The sequence below is a fragment of the Saccostrea cucullata genome, unplaced genomic scaffold (genome assembly GCF_032062105.1).
Source record: "Saccostrea cucullata isolate Sc308-1 unplaced genomic scaffold, CSIRO_AGI_Scuc_v1 ctg17664, whole genome shotgun sequence".
Taxonomy (NCBI): Eukaryota; Metazoa; Mollusca; class Bivalvia; order Ostreida; family Ostreidae; genus Saccostrea; species Saccostrea cuccullata.
The window spans coordinates 85-11,344 of record NW_026934172.1 but is presented as its reverse complement, the minus strand read 5'-3'; the positions used below and the strand labels follow the sequence as shown (position 1 = coordinate 11,344).

At 37.4% G+C, this 11,260-nt stretch overlaps 1 pseudogene; it reads right to left on the bottom strand.

Moving 5' to 3' along the window:
* Nucleotides 1-302: 302 nt before the first annotated feature.
* Nucleotides 303-10,574, bottom strand: LOC134240074 (nuclear pore complex protein Nup205-like; annotated as a pseudogene).
* Between the last annotated feature and the right edge of the window lie 686 nt (nucleotides 10,575-11,260).

Below are 11,260 nucleotides of genomic sequence, written 5' to 3'. Positions count from 1 at the left end.
AAATACTAATCAGCAAGCACTTCTTTGAAGTACAATACACACTGTCAGAGATAAAAAAAAAATCAATATTGTACACAACATTACTTTCCTTTGGATTATTTTTTGCCCCCTTTAATTTTTAGACAATTTTTCCTCACTTTAAATTCACCCAAACTCATTCATGTCTGTTTTTTTTTAAATTTGCCCAATTCAAATTCGGACACCTATGAACAGGGTATTAAAACTGGAGGTAAAAATTTCCCTGCATACAATACTCATTTCACCGAGACACAATAGATGAAAAAGCATAAAGTCATTTGTACCACATAAAAAGGGCACAAGATACAAAGAGCCGGTCTAACCTTGAAGCCTCCTGAGTTGAGTGTGTCGGCGTGTCTGACTTGGTACGTAGATGTCTGCTGATTGACAGGAATGCAGTGAATGAGATAATACTTCAGGTGGCGCCACAACATAAACAGACAGTTCTACAAGATGTCTGCAGCACAGTCAAGGGAGATTACTACCATTTATGTTTGTTCTAGCCTTTAAATGCTTTTACCTATCCTCATGTTTAAAAATGTACAGAAGTTGCCAACCTCTTTTTTTTTTTTTTTTTTTAAAACTTGCTTCAACTTCAAGAAAATTTTTAGCCCAAATTCTAATATTTTGCTTCGTTCATAAAGGATACAAGCAAAGTATTGCAGTTGTTCCTCTTTGTAGTGCACGATTTTGGTGAGGCGAGTTTTAGCGAGTTTCTGTCTCTGATGAGATGTGAGCTTCTCTTCTACTCCAGAAAACTAAACATTAAACAGATCAAATACATCATACATACAAAAAAAATGTATTTAAAACAAGAGATGTTTATAAAACACTTATGCCCCCTTCCCCAAAATTGGAATTTTTGAAAGTCCAAAAGAGCATAACTCTGTCAAAAATAGTGCGATCGTACCCAAAACAGAACTTGACCTAGAAAGTTATCTGATAAATCTGTATACTAAATTTCATTTCAGTATGTGCAATGGTTGTGAAGAAAATGAGCAGAAACTGCAAATACTTGGAATTTTTCTAAGTCCAAGGGGCATATCTCTGTCAAAAATGGCCGACCGTACCCAAAACAGAACTTGACTTAGATATATCTGATATATCTGTATACCAAATTTCATTTCAGTATGTGCAATGGTTGCAAAGAAAATGAACGGAAACTGCAAATAATTAGAATTTTCCTAAGTCCAAGGGGCATAACTCTGTCGAAAATGGCGCACTGTACCCAAAACAGAACTTGCCCTAGATATTCATCTGACACATCTGTATACCAAAGAATCTAGGGGGATTAGGCGAGCCATATGCCTACGCAAGGGCAGGTAAAATCTCAAATAAAAATTCTTACAAATTCCACTTTTTGTAAAATTTAGGGGTTATTTATCATAACCATGTGCATACCATAAAGATAAAACCTGAATCACTAAATGACATAGAAATTTATTGTAATTAAACCATCAAAATGGTAACACGCTTTAGTAACCGTAAAAATGATAGAAATGGAATGTTAAAACTGTGTTTTTTATATAGAGTGGGTCTTCGTACCATTTTTTTGTAAAAAAATATTGAAAGGGTATGGAAGAATGCATCTCTTACCATTTTCAAAAAAATGAAGACCCACTCTACACATCATACACACAAAAAAGTACTTAAACAAGATGTGTTTGTGAAACACTATGCGCCCGACGGAAACAGAGCTCAAAAATCTATTTTTAGCATATTGGTCACAGTTAAGGTCACAAGGTCATTGACCCTGGTGTCGTTTGAAAGAACTTAATTGGTGGAGTACGCATTCCAAATATGAATTCCCTATCTCCTATGTTTCAAAAGTTATGGCAAAAAGTGCAAAAAGCTATTTTTCACATATAGGTCACAGTTAGGTCACAAGATCATTGACCTTGACATCATTCGAAAGGACTTTATTAGTGGAGTATGTTTACCAAATATGAAGTCCCTATCTCCTATGGTTCAAAAGTTATGACAAACAGTGAAAAAAGCTATTTTTAGCACATAGGTCACAGTCAAGGTCACAAAGTCATAGATCTTGGTGTCGTTTGAAAGGACTTTATTAGTGGAGTATGCATACCAAACAGGAATTCCTTATCTCCTATGGTTCAAAAGTTATGGCAAAAAGTGGAAAAGGCTATTTTTAGCATATAGGTCAAGTCTAGGTCACAAGATCATTGACCTTGACATCATTCAAAAGGACTTTATTAGTGGAGTATGTTTACCAGATATGATGTCCCTATCTCCTATGGTTCAAAAGTTATGACAAACAGTGGAAAAAGCTATTTTTAGCATATAGGTCACAGTCAAAATCACGTCATTGACCTTGATGTCATTTGAAAGGACTTTATTAGTGGAGTATGCATACCAAATATGAAGTCTCTTTCTTTTATGGTTCAAAAGTTATGGTGAAGGTTAAAGTTGACAACAGACAGACAGACAAACAGACAAACAGATAAACAGACAAACAGACAGGACAAAAACAATATACGCCCTGGATCTATCGATCCGGGTGCATAAAAATACATCTGATCTAAATGACTAAATATTACAACCTTCTCCAAATCCATACCCTTTGTACATTCAATTTTATAATTTTTTCTTTCCCTGTTTGAGTCGTGGTCGTGAGTCGTCTGATCTATAGTTGTGATTTGTGAAGTAAGGAGTTGATCCTCATGTCACGGGTTCAAATCCCACTGTGGGACGTTGAGACATGCAGGTCTTTCGGATGAAACCATATTAACCGAGGTCCCGTGTTGCAATAAGTGTTGACACGAATATATGACAAAATTTGCAGCTCTCCACCGACAAGTGGTGGCATCGCCATACATGTGAAAAATTCTTGAGAGGGACGTTAAACAATACACAGTCAATCAATCACCTGTTTGAGGTCGTCTGTACTAAGGTCAGCCAGACTCTGTAGTTTACGGAGGTGTTGTTTGTGACTCTCCTACACAGACATGAAGTGGTTGGCACACTGGCGGAGTTGGCACCACCACCCCTAAGCTGATGGCCTGGACTGTACTGCTATTCAGGAATGAAGTGTCTGTAATGAGATCTGTCTAGAAATAATTACTTTTATCTGTACCTCTAACTTCTCAAATCATGACTGGAATGTTTTCAAGTTGACTTGAACATTAGAAAGACTTCTCTTAAAGTAGGGGAAAAATCTTCACACATAAGGCCCTCCTGTTATTCAAGTACCCTGACCCAGGGCTTTAAAAAATCACAATCTTGGTAGAATTCTTACTAATCGTTACTATGCACTTAGTTTGTCTGCTAAATACTCTGAGTTTGAGGAGATTTTCAAAGATATTAATATCATCAACTTGGTATCATAATTTGTCCCTAAAATAACATGTATTCCAGATTTGAAAAAAATAGGACAATCACAAATCCAGTAAAAAATTATGGACAGACAGACTTTTCCGAGCTCATACCTTTTCAATATATAATATTTTATGAGGAGGCTTATTCTTTCTTTACAACAGTGTATTGACCTCTGACCTCTAGTGCTATAAATAACATACCATCAGTATACTTCCTAGATCTCTAGTTTAGAAGGTTTCATCCAGACACGGTCGGAACAGAACTCTAGAAAACTGTGATGTTGGTCCTATAAATTGAAAAAAAAATCTGACATTACAAAGAGTTACAATATGTTTTCCTGAGGCTGATATTACTTAACATTTACAATATGGTAAAGGCTCCTGAGAAAGAATAAGGATAACAATTCCATTATCTGCTTTTTTTCGATATGATTTGTCTCCTGACACAGTGATTATGTAAAGTTTACAAAGTTATTATTTGTCCCTAACATTTTATGAAGTTTGCAATATCATTATCAATGCCCAACACTATACAATGTTTATAAAGATAATTATCTGCTTGGACACTTGATAAAGGTAACAACATAATTTTTGGACCCTTACAAACATAAATTTAAAGTGAAAGATATACAACTTCAAAACTTTTTTAGCAGCTCTTACAGGTTATCAACACTTAATTGACAATCTGACAAGATACGTCTTTAAATTTGTGGTTTTACCTGAGGTTGAGATGACAGCTCGACAATAAGAGGTTACACTGGAGGACACTTCTAAATACACGCCAGTTCTGAACTTTAATAAGTCCTTCCCCCGAGTCAACTCATCAGACTCCAGTGACTTGAGTGACTTGAGTTATGTTTGTTGACTCTCTCTCATATACAGTACTTTGGCATCAGTGCCAACAATTGTCTCTCAATCCTGACCTTTTGACCTTTCAATTCTATTCCAGCTGGATCAAGGTCATCAAATTCTGCATCTGGAATGCCTGTTTTGTAGAACATTAGAAATGAAGATACATATATCGTTAAAACATTTTTGACTAAATGTTTGAAAATCAATAGTACCAGTTAAAATGTCATAATGAACAGAATCTGCTTCGACAAACATACATGTAACAATATTTACCTCTTGAGTTAGCTCGTGTGAATACCGCTGTAGTTAGAGCTAGTTCACGTAGAGCAGGGAGACTTAAACTGGGCTGTCTGTCTCGCAAATTCCGTGAAAACCTTCTCCGTGAGACAAAATAAACTGTATCACCTATAACAGCATGGAATGGTAAACAATTTTGTATATTTTTTGTGGGGTCTGATATTTCTGGATTCCATGGGTCACCCTTACCCATAAAATTACATTCCCTTGACAATATGTTTTTAAATGTATTTAAAATTACTCAATTCTAATCTATCTTTAAGTAAGCTATGAAATTATGTCTACAAAAATGTGTAAATTGATGCTGATGCCCGTAAGTCAAAGCATGAGAAATTCTACTTGATATGCAGACTTTCTAGGGAACTATCTAAATAGTGCTTTGGGTCCATGAGGGGCTCTGCATTAAACACATATAGTTGTAGAAACTATTCACCTGATTGTCACAGTCCTGGTTTTCTATACCCAGTGAGGTCAGCATGGCCAGACAGAATTTGAGGACGGCAATGAGAAGTTGACGATAGCGGGCCATGGGGCTGGGCAGGAAGTCCTCCTCTGTATCAACGCTGGCTTCATCTCTGTAGAAATCATAACAAGGTCAACAATCAACAAGATCGACTGCAATCTTCTCGGGCAATGCTTACAAAACTTTTAATCCTTATTCAGTATACGAGGGGTGATCATAAAGTTCGCAAACTATCTCTATATCTACAAAACCACAATTCAGATTAGAAAATAATTTGATACACACATAGCCATACACAAGGTCTATAAATAGCATATGCTGAATAAAGTTTCTCTCCTTGTTTGCCCTAAATTACCGAAAACATTGCCTTCCTGCAAATATTTGCTGCAAGTCTGCAGCAAACATTGCTGCAAGCTTGCAGCAGACATTGCTGCAAGCTTGCGGCAATGTAGCCAAAGAAAGCATGACAGTCTATACAAAGCTTTGGCGTTTGCAGCAAGTTAGCGGCAAGTCTGCAGCAAGCTTGCTGCAAACATTTTACCATGCAAATGAGGTTTGCAGCAAACTTTGGATTTTCCAAATAAGGAAACCTTGCTGCAAGCTTGCGGCAAACATTGCTGTAAGCCTGCCGCAAACATTGCTGCAAGCTTGCGGCAAACATTGCTGCAAGCCTGCCGAAACATTGCAGCAAGCTTGCAGAAACATTGCTGTAATTTGCACAAACAATTTCCTTATGGTTTTGGCACATTCCTTTGTACAAGCAGCAAGTTCACAGAAAACCTTTGTCCTGACCTAAATCTGTTAAGTCTAGAGAAAATCCACCACATGTTTCTGAAAAAATGCAGTTTTATGAAGTTATGATAGGCCTCTTTACGTTCCTAGACAAAGTTTTCATACCTTTTTAAAATAAAGTGCATGATAGCTTAATTTTATATGAACAGAATTTTAAAGAACTTTACATATAATTTTTAATGAATATTTTTGTGATTACACATTTACTAATTAATTTGATAACATTTAAGTGATTTGGGTCCATTAATACTTTTAAGAAGTATACATATGTGATATCAAAAGAGGACTGAAATTCATAAGAAACAGATTTAGATTTGACCTAGCATTTACACCAGTTACTCAAACGTGCTTTAAGAAATATTCTTTCAAATATCAAAATAAATCAAAATCATTTCTTACCAATTAGATTTCATTGAGAGAATGAACACCTACATCCAGAGTTTGGCACTTTTAATCATTCAAATCGATGTATATTCCTACCAAAATACTGAAACATGTACAGCTTCAATTCCAACATTTCAAAATGGCCAGTTTTGTGTTGACCCATTACAATCTGCGTTTCATTGGCTGATTTGACTTGTTTACTGTTCTTGCAACTTCCTGCAAACATTTGAATTGTGAAAAAGTTTCCTGCGAACTTGCTGCGAACATTAAATTGGCGGTATGTTTCTTGAATGTTCCGGCAAACATGTTGGGTTCCTGCGAATTTGCTGCAAGCTTACAGCAATTGTTGCAATGTTTGCCGCAAGATCGCAGCTAGCGGCAATCATCTGCGTACAAGAAAATTTTCTTCGGAACAATTTTGTTTGCTGCAAGCTTGCAGCAAACTTGCCAGTTTGCTGCAGGCCTGCAGCAAACATATCAGGTTGGTAAGGGTGTGACATCACAATGTGAAAATGACGTCACTATTTAGGTCACTTGTGACGAAAATGGTTGTCTAGTCGAACTTGTTCAACAAACGACTGTACAATTTCTTGTAATATCTTAGAAATCCCTCTTCAGTTACTGTATCATATAATAATTAGTACACAGTTTATTGAGATAAATGAGTTCCTATAAATTCAATTAGTGATTGGATTAATCGTTTTAGTGAAGGAATGCTAATGGTTAAAAATGATACTTGTCATCTTGCTCAGTGAAAGCAAGTTTGAAAAGATATGTATTTTTAATTAAGCAATTTGCTATCAAAGACCTCCAACTAGCACTTTGAAAAATAGTTGAATATTTGAACAATGATATAAGTATTAAATACTTACGATATCGTTTACTTTAGATTTTAAACATATTAGATATGATAAAAAGGTTGCACCCATCTCATCCACATTGAATAAAAGGGCTCTCCTGAGACAGAAGATTTGTGTTTTAATGGTCGCCATGCTTGTTTTTGGAAAAAAGGGTGTTATTATCCACCCAATCTGTTGCCGAGATATACCATTTCTGACAAATTAACTGTTCTTGTCATAAAAATTAACTCACATGGAAAGAAATATAAAACTGGAAAAAAACTTTTAACTTTTGTGACAGAACGCTATGGAGGGGGTCACGTGTCCGCCAATATCACGTGATTCGGCATGCGCAGAACGGTGGTTGATGTGCATTAAAATTGGGGATGATTATTTTAAAATATAATCAACATTAAAACCAAATAATGTTTCTTGTATGGAAGTTATTCAATTAGTTTGCGAACTTTTTGATCACCCCTCGTATATACAAACTTGAAATTGTCAAGCTCTACACTGATATTTTAATTTTATACAAGTTCATTTGTATTTGGACATACTTATTTCTGTAAACATTTTATAAGACAGCTGACACACTTACCTGTCAAAGTCAGGTCGAAGGTCAAAGAAGACACATCCAGCCAGTCTCTGCATGACTCCACACTGTAACAAGGTGTGGGCCCCCACGGCTGATTCTGCCACACAGTAACAAACTCTGAAACACAGTCACTTTGTATTTATAAGTCGGAGCCCTTAAATTTCATATCAATATTGAAAATCAATTAATGGACTACTGCTAAATCAAAATTTTTGAATGAGTTATATACAGATTAAAGTTTTGTTAGATGCAATATGACAAATGTGGGGGTAGAATGAGATAGTAATTATGGAAGACCTACCAGTTTAGACAGATGATTACAGCACTCTGAGTTGGGGGGCGGGGGACACAAGGGTCTGTAGCGGCTGGTGTCATGGAGAAGGCTGTCCACCAGCTGTTGGAGGTAACCTTTAGAGGACAGAACGGTCATCCACTGCTGGAACTTGTCAATAGACAGAATGGTGACGTCCAGTACTGATAGAGACAGCATCTACAACAGACAATATTAGTATAGCTGGTCATGCACTGCTGAAACCTGTTCAAAATGAAACAAGTGGAACTAAAAATACACGAGGATACGAAATTCCTCCTTACCCTTCCTACATCGTGTCCATCACACAACACACCATGTCCATAAAGTTGTCTGATGACAGAATGGTCGACACATTTTCCCGTCTCAGCTGCTCATACTCAGAGTGGGCGTCGGCCAAATCCTCTTCCCAACCCCATCACCTCCTGCCTCTGTCAGAAAAAGGAAACATTGTTATAATCCTCTGTCATGCTAGTTTAGGTTTTGTATTTCATATAATTTACACTTGAAGAGCATGACTGTATTCTAAAAATACATACAATTTCGACCTATGTATGCCACAAAGTAAGAGCAAGCTCTGTGGAGTTTTGTTGACATTCAGGCTTTTACATCTTACTTTGAATTATATTCTTAAACAAGACACATGTGACTTCTACTTAAACATACCTGTACTGTGTGAGTCAGTGACTTGGGTTTCTGAGCGATTTGTATAGATAATATAGCAGAGCCCCGTGAAGATTGGCTCTAACTCTCTCTGGCCACCACCTTAACAGAATTTGAGATTGATAATAAAATTTCTTAGTTTTGTACAAAGTTGTTTGAAATTCTAGTTTTATGAACATGCACTTGAAAAATTTCTTTTCAGCGCAAAAGTATGTACATATACACTTCAGATATTTCACTGTGTTCTTACTTGAAAGCAGAATGTGATCTATCACTCCTCTAAGCTCCATTTGAAGGGAGGAAGCAAATCGGGTTCGTGACCCTGACACTTGACCCCATGACCCTGTTTGACCTTGACCTGCTGTGGAGTTCAGCATGGTGAGGAAGTGTGAGGTTTCGTCGTCGGAGACAGAATCCTACAGAAACAGTCTGACGTAGATTTGTCATCAGAGTGAGGATGATCCCAGCCACGGGGGCCTTAACTCTGTCAAGGCATCATCTTGTCACCTAAAAAAAATGAGTAGATTGATATTAAATGTAGTATATAGGGACGTAATACTATAACTTTTTTCTCTGTGAAATCAAAATTTCCCTTCCCTTTTCCCCAAATGAAGGCAATTGTCAACATGAATATTGTGGAAGGAAAATGTTATGGTACCTTTTTTAGACAATCTTTTTGAAGATTTACATTTTAACCTTAAGGATACAGATGAAATATGGCCAATACTTGGCATTGGTTAGATGCTATTTTCTTGTACGTTAATACAAAATACTTTAGGGTTGGGGAAAAAAAACACAGATGTCTTTCTCTGTAGTTCCTGTAGCAGCTCAAACAGTACAGTCTGTCTGTCCTCAGCGGTCAGTAGGTCCTCAGGACACGCAGTAGCAGAACCTCGGTCACCTGATGCCTCCTCCAGAGCCTGTTGTTTGGTGGACAGTTCCTGTTCCAGAGTTTGTTGTTTGGTGGACAGTTCCTGGTGGATCCTGACACCACGCCACCAGAGCCTGCTGTTTGGTGGACAGTTCCTGGTGGATTCTGTTATCACGCCTCCAGAGCCTGCCATTTGGTGGACAGTTCCTGGTGGATTCTGTTACCACGCCTCCAGAGCCTGCCGTTTGGTGGACAGTTCCTGGTGGATTCTGTTACCACGCCTCCAGAGCCTGCTGTTTGGTGGACAGTTCCTGGTGGATTCTGTTATGTAGCACCTCGTGATGCAGAATATTCTCCTCTTCCTGAAAAATTTATAAAATTTTTATGTTTTGCTGAAATGTTGACATCCCTGGGGCAGGTCAAAGAAATTAAGACACCATGAAAGAGACAGCCATCATAGAGAAGAGTGAAATCAATGGCATAAGATTGGACCGGAAAGAGAGACTGTGTAGCTAGTTTTACATCACCTGACACAAAGAGGATTAAGTAAAGAAGGCTTAATAATTGGGATAATCGATCTCACCTCTAAAACTTGTGGCCTCTGAGTCACTATAATATCGATCTCACCTCTAAAACTCGCGGCCTCTGAGTCACTATAATATTTATTCACCTTTAATACTCGCAGCCTCTGAGTCACTATAATATTGATCTCACCTCTAAAAATCGCGGCCTCTGAGTCACTATAATATTGATCTCACCTTTAACTGCAGCCTCTGAGTTACCATGATATTGCCCTGGTAGTTCATTTGCCATCACAATACAAAATGTCCTGTTAGTGAGTCTTACACTTTTGATGGCTTTTTCAATCATCGACAATTCGAAAAACTCCAACTTCATTGTAGGAAATTGCTGTGAAAAGTCAACTTCATCCCAAAATTAGCAACTTCCTGGTACTTGGCCGCCAGAACAAGGAAAATAAAGTCTGAACAAGATTTTATTAGCAAAAGAAGAGCAGTGTGATAATTTTTTTATGTTTTTCTTTGCTTACTTCTGAACGGCCTGGCTGTCTGAGACAGATAAGATGTTTGTAGACTCTGTGCTCTGTAAATTTGTCATAGGTCAGGTCAGCTTCGTCTCCTAATGCTGGCTGTAACACTGTGAGAATCACATTTATTACTTTTTTTTAGCAAATCAAGACCATTTGATTTTTTATTATGTAATTAATTATAAAATTAGAAACAGTCACAAATATGATAATATAAGGTTTGACTAGCTTCTCTGTGCACATTAAAATGTATATGTATTACATGCAAGTATATCACTGAAACAACTCTTTAATAAATGAAATAATCTAAATTTTTAAAAACATTTTTTAAGACATAGTGAAATTTGAATTAAATTTGAACTCGCTATAAAACTGCTGAGTGAAAGGTAGATGCTGGAGCTGCCTGAAAGGAAGTCCCTGGTTGTACGTAAAAACGTAAAGTGGGCTCAACGTCTCTTGTTGGCAGCCAGGAGGTAGATGTGTTTGTAGGCCAGCTCAGACAGTCGTGGGGGTGTCCCCCAGGCAGATGGGGCCTGAGTGTGTCCCCACCCCCCCCTCTAACAGGGACAGGACCGCATGTAGACAGGGCTGAGGGGACCCTAGAATACCTGGGACCCTAGAATACGTGGTTTTAGAAATTCAAATTAAATTTGTGAAATTGCAAAATTTTCATTGGTAGATCTAAGAATCTTTTGCATCTTGAAGTAAAATTTAACAAAACTTCTTTTCTCAGCTCACCTGGATCCTGGAGCAGAGTCCTGCTAAAAAGACTTCCTAATGTCAAAGCCCAGCAGCA